The sequence below is a fragment of the Corvus brachyrhynchos genome, unplaced genomic scaffold, assembly GCF_000691975.1.
Source record: "Corvus brachyrhynchos isolate BGI_N302 unplaced genomic scaffold, ASM69197v1 scaffold125, whole genome shotgun sequence".
Taxonomy (NCBI): domain Eukaryota; kingdom Metazoa; phylum Chordata; class Aves; order Passeriformes; family Corvidae; genus Corvus; species Corvus brachyrhynchos.
In genome coordinates, this window is record NW_008238342.1 from 2,197,936 (window position 1) to 2,203,621 (window position 5,686).

Here is a 5,686-nt window from a genome sequence, read left to right on the forward strand (position 1 = left end):
TGCAGCCACACTGACAGATACTCTGCAGTAAAATAACCATAACAGAGCGAAATCCAAAGGCAAAGTCTCCAGGAGAAAGCCCGCAGTGGATGTCCCCTCTTTATTTCATTTTTTTTACTGAACAGAAAATGGCTGCCTAAATTAAAGACTTATAAAAAAATGACCACACGTATAAAGGACTGGGAATATCATAATTTTAGATTAATGTGTATTATGATAAGAAAATTTTACTATATGTAGAAAAAAAAAGGCTTCTTGATTTAACCTCACTATTTGCAAAATAAATAACTTCTGATCTGTAATTTGGGATACAATTTGTACAAGAATTGCTGTGATTTCTGCTTCCCCTGGGGAAAAGCCTTGATAAACCATTATCACCTATAAACTAAAAATTAATTTGCAATTTGAGCACAACACACTCCCAAAAACACTTTCAATAGGTTGGAATAATGTTTGTCTTTATGCTTCATGTCAAAATTAAGTGGTAGCCACTGGGTACCAAATTCCCAGCTCACTACACAAGTAGTATTGTTCCCATGAGCTTTAACAGCATTTTCACTGACTTAATATATAAAGCTTCATCACTGTCAAATTAAATATTCATATATGTACTTGCCCTTGTATTTCACAGGAAATGACTGTGGACTAGGAAAGGAAGGTGCACACTTCATTGTTGCCAAGCTTTTTAGTATCAACTTTCAAATAAAAAGCTCTTCTGCTGCAGTTGTAGAGGCTGTAACAAACAGTGACTGGTCTGTACAGGAAATTTCTCCCTGTGGCCAGATGATGCCCCAGTACTGGAGAGTTTTTATATAATCTATATTTTGTTCTTATTCTTTTAATATTGTTTTTTCTTAATTGTATTTAATCTGTGTGTGCTGTGGGAAAGGCCTCTCAGAGCAGAGGGCCGGCCGGCAGCCAGCCTGCCTTTGGGGTGTTTCTTGTCAGGAGGGCTCAATCTCAGCCTGTTCCATCCCCCACCTGTCCGTTTTCCTTCTTCCTTTATGTGTTCATTTCTGATAAAAGCAGGTCAGCAACACACAGTTACTCACATCTCCTGCAAACTTCTTCCAGCTCTACCCAAAAGCCAAGAGGAGCTCTTTGGGAAACTCCAGCCCCTGCTTTGTGATATTCCTGACACCTCAGGCAAGGCTATCAAGGGAAGGCAGTAGGCACAGGTTTGTGTATCTTCCTTTAACAGGACCTCTCTCAGTGTTTTGGAGTGACAGAAACCAGGTTCACCTAAGCCAGGGACTGGAGCAACTGGCAAAATTGCAGTTGGGTCTCTGGACCTGACTCCCACACCAGTTTGTGGAGTCTCACATGTGGAGGGTGCTGTTTCCCACAGCAGGATTTGGATGTTCAGCCTCTGAGTGCAGGTATCATCAATTAGTCGGGTCTTTTTTCTAGAGAGCAAAAATAAACTCCAGGTAAAGGATACAGTCAAAACCTGAGCCCAGAAAAACACCACGTGAAGCTGCTGCTGTGACCTAAGGAAAGCCAAAGGGCAAAGCGAGGTACGTCACAGCTTGATCGAAAGGGAAGGTGAGCTCAGCCCACAGCAACACTTCCCGTGCTGCTGGAGAGGATGAGACAGAAAACCTCACCTCGTGCTGCTGCCACTGAGTCCCCTGAATGCCCACTGCCAGCTGAGGGGATGCTGGTGCTCGTGGACGAGGACTGGATTCTGCACTCGCCTTGGCTGCCCCTGCTCTGCAGTGCGGGCAGAGTCCTGCTTTTAGCAAAGAAAGGCAAAAAAAAAAAAAAAAAAGAGAAAAAACCTCTTTTTGCAGGGAGGCTCCACACACATCATTCCCTTTTATCCCACAATGCCAGTGTGAGCAGTGCAATGCACAGTGCTGGGAAAATTCACTGTAGCACAGGGAGGGTGTGAGTGCCCAGCTCTCTGCAGCCAGAGGGGGACTTGGCACGGGGCAGACCCAGCCCTCCTGGTCCTGCACTGAGAGGGTGCAAGGAGCTCCAGTCACCTGTGTCCAACGCAAGCAATACCTGCTTGTTTTTTACATGTCTCAGAGAGACCAGCTCATCACATTTTCTTAGTCTGCTGTTGCAGGGGTGCCCATAATAACCCTCGATACCTGACAGTGCTGGCAGCTCCTCCGTGGTGACTCCAGAGCCAGTCACGGGGACAGCACTCAGTAATTACAGCCTAAATGTAGCATTTCTATAGAGTTTCTCAAATACTCTGACCTGAAAAGCTTTCCTGTCAGTGTTTCAGACTAGCAAAGCTGGGACAGGGTAATATTTATTGTCCTCACAAGCAGGCAAGCAGCCAGTTCCTTGTCCAGAGGCACCAGAAGAGTCCAGCCAGCCCCGGGAGCCTCAGCATCAACCCCACAGGCAGAACACCAGATCTTCGCAGAGGGGCCTTCCTTCTTTCATCTAGGATAATGTACAGAAAGAGAACAGGTACTAGGGCAGGACTGAAATTATCCCTTGCCAGGAGACAATAAGGAGGCAACAGACCATGAGCTGGAAATCACAGCTGCAGCAGAGGATGTATTTTTGGTGACACAGCAGAACAGTGCACAGCTGTGCAGCTCCCACTGACACACAGCAAATCTCTCAGCAAAATAGAAATTTCACCTGTTACCACTGCAGCAAACCTCCTGTGGGGATTTTGGTCACTTCCTGGTGGGATGCTCTGCTCCATAACAGGCAGAATTGGGTGCAGGACTGGGCAAGGTGCAGGCAGGGTGGTTCTCACTAGGGTCTGCTCTGCGGCTGCCAGGAACCTGAGGGTCTCTGCTTCATGGGTATTACAGGGACAGATTCTGTGCCTTTCCATGAATTTAGCTTAAGCCTTCAAATTAAGAGAGGAGGGCAAATGAGATTTAAAAATATTCGCAAATAAGTACCTTCTGGGCACTCAAGCAGCATTCCTGCACCACCCCGCCCCTGAGCACTCCAGGAGCCCAGCCCAGCGTGGTGCATTCTTTTGGGACACACAGCAGGATATGGAGGGGACTTTACCCTCCCCTGCTGCTGTTTTTCCATCAGGAAGGAAACTCAAACACGGGGGAGCCTTGCTTTTTTTTTTGCTGTTCTCCCACACCACTTTCCTCCTGGGACAGCTCCTAATAAAGGGGACAAGCTGGTTCATGAAGTGCGTCGCTGCATCCCGTGAAGGAGCGCATGGATGCACCAGCTGGGCTCACTCTTTATGCCTCAGGAGCTTCCCAAACCCACTCAGGACTACCAAGACTTCAGGCACCTCTACAGCTTTGTGTGGGGATCCAAGGATCTTCAGCAAATAAAATAACCAATATTTTAGCCACATTTATATGTTTTCATCCATTTGTACCTTGCTGTAGGCCTCTGTAAATACCTACCAAAATATTTATTTCACAGGAGTTTTAAGCAGTCTTTAAACTTTGAAACTCTGACTTAGCAGTCAGTAATCTCGAAGTATTACTATTAAAAATACAGTTCTCCTAATAAACCTTTTGGCATCACAACACTATCTGCTTTTAATAGAACAGTACTTCTTAAGCAATTTAGTTAATTTGATTTATGACAAAAAGAAATTTGGAGAGTGTGAAACCTCAGGAAGAGAACAGCAGGGAAGGCAGCTCTGTGATTACCTCCCCCTGCACACATGTAAACTGCAGATGAGGTAAATTAACAATGAGACTTAAAGTTACTACTTCTCCACGTTAGAAAGCTGAGTGAGAGGAGACTGCAAGGCTGGGAAAGGAGAGGGCTGTGCTGTCCCACAGCAGGACTGTGATTCAGGATAGACCTTCCAGTACTAAAACACCTCATCCTAGCTATTAAATAGACATGTGGTGGTTGCACTGGGTAGAAGATCCTCAAGACTTGTTTCCTAAGGCTTGAAAATGTCATTGAACTCACCAAACTGGGCACAGCACTCTCAGTTTTTCCCTGAGGAGCTGACATCCTCCCTGTCACATCAAAGATCTTCTGCTGTTAAACTGGACACTTGGTTTTGCCAAAAACTTCTCTATGTGGTGCAAACCCCTGACGGGGAAAGGGAAACCTGGGATTCCAAATTTCCAATTTGTGCAGGAAAGCAGAGATTAAGCTTCCTTGTTCCATTTCAGGCACTGTAGCTCTGTCACTGTAGATAAATCACTGGAGCCCGGTTCAGCTCACATCCCAACTGATAATAGGACAGAAGTGCCCAGAGCGAAAGTTAAAGGAGAGGGTCTCACATTCCTTGGTCTCTCTAGGTTTGATTCTTTCTACAGACCAGGATTCCTTTCTGGGCACCTGACGTTCCCTCTATTACCTTGCTGTCACTGCAACAGAGCCCTGCACATGGAGCCCCTCCTCACCCCATGGATCCACCACTGGCCATGCTGGAGGCTTCTGCACTTCCCAATCCATGCTCCTCCCTTCTACTGTCCCTTCTTTCCTGTCCCAGGGAGTGTCAATCCTGATGTCCCCCCTCCCAGCCCCTTCGAGGTGACCTGAGTGACACCGCTGAACTAGAGGGGCCAGAGGTAACATTTATTTGCTCTCATTAACAGATAATTACTGAGGGCTCTGAAGCTGTCAGATCTGATAAATGGACATTAAAATAGTCCTTATCTTCCTTCACTTTTGCAGTTTCCCTCAGAACAGGGCACTGAGCTCTATCTGGGAAGGTTGAGGGTGACCTTACAAGCCCCTGTCTCCACAGAGGCTGCTAAAAGCAGCATGTTCTCCTGCTGAGTCAAACCCCGTATCTGTTCAGATCACCACCCATGGCTTCTCAGTTTGTTTGTATCCATCCGTCAAATCTTTCCAAGGAAATTCAATCTTTAGAATGATTTTCCCATTAACCTTCACCACAGAAAGCCACCAGAAAGAGCAGTGAAACAGTCACATTCAAAACCAGCTCTCAGAGGAACCAAACAGCTGCTGGGTGGAAACTCTGGGGCAATGTGAGAGGCTGCAACAAACCAAAAGGGACCATTACCCAAGGAAACAGCAGCTGAAAAGCGACTATTACCCAAATAAACTTCTTGAAAGGCCAGTTCTGAAGCAGGGAGGAGGTCAGAGCAGATAATCCCATGTCTCCAGGAGCTCAGGTGGTGCCCTGCAACAAGACGGGGTGTCTGCAGAACCATCAGCAGGGCTGAAAGCAGGGAAATAAGTCAATAATTGTGTAATCACTAGCGTCTTACTTTTTTTAAATGAACCTGTAGGATGAGGGTTTCCCCCCAGCACCCTCCCTCTCCTCTTTTTCCCAGAGCTCATCTTTCACTTTGTCACGCAATTCCCAGCTGGCCAGCTGCAGCCTGCCTCGATCCCTTTTCCATTACACACTCGGCTGAGCCGAGGACGAAAGGGCCCCCGGATTCCAGCGAGAAGGTAATTAATTGACTTTCTGCTCTCGTTGCTATGCGGCAAAGGTGGAAGCCGCAGCAGCTACAGTTCATTTTTAATCCTGGAAGATTAGTCACAAATGGCATCATTACCGGGGTGATCAGCTGCCCCAATAAAGACACTGGCTCAGGGAAGGGGTGTTCTTGGGAAGAGGAGGGCTGTGAGGAAGAGACCTGGAGCTATGAGTAACATGCCCACCCCCTGTTAACCCGTCAGCCAGGTGTTAATTCTGTAGCTCATCTCGGTAGTCTTTTCCTCTGTATCTTAAACCTGCCCTAACCTCCAGGCTGGGCAGAGAGCAGAGCCACCACTGCTTTGCTGGCTGGTGGCA

At 46.9% G+C, this 5,686-nt stretch overlaps 1 long non-coding RNA gene across 1 annotated transcript in view; it reads right to left on the minus strand.

Annotated features, from left to right (window-relative positions):
* Positions 1-67: 67 nt before the first annotated feature.
* LOC108446935 overlaps positions 68-5,686 on the minus strand; it is a 7,904-nt gene continuing 2,285 nt past the window's right edge. The window contains exons 2-3 of the long non-coding RNA XR_001862278.1: positions 4,979-5,104; positions 68-2,403 (exon numbers count right to left, since the gene is read on the minus strand). This is a non-coding gene — a long non-coding RNA (uncharacterized LOC108446935). The remainder of the gene's footprint in view (positions 2,404-4,978; positions 5,105-5,686) is intronic.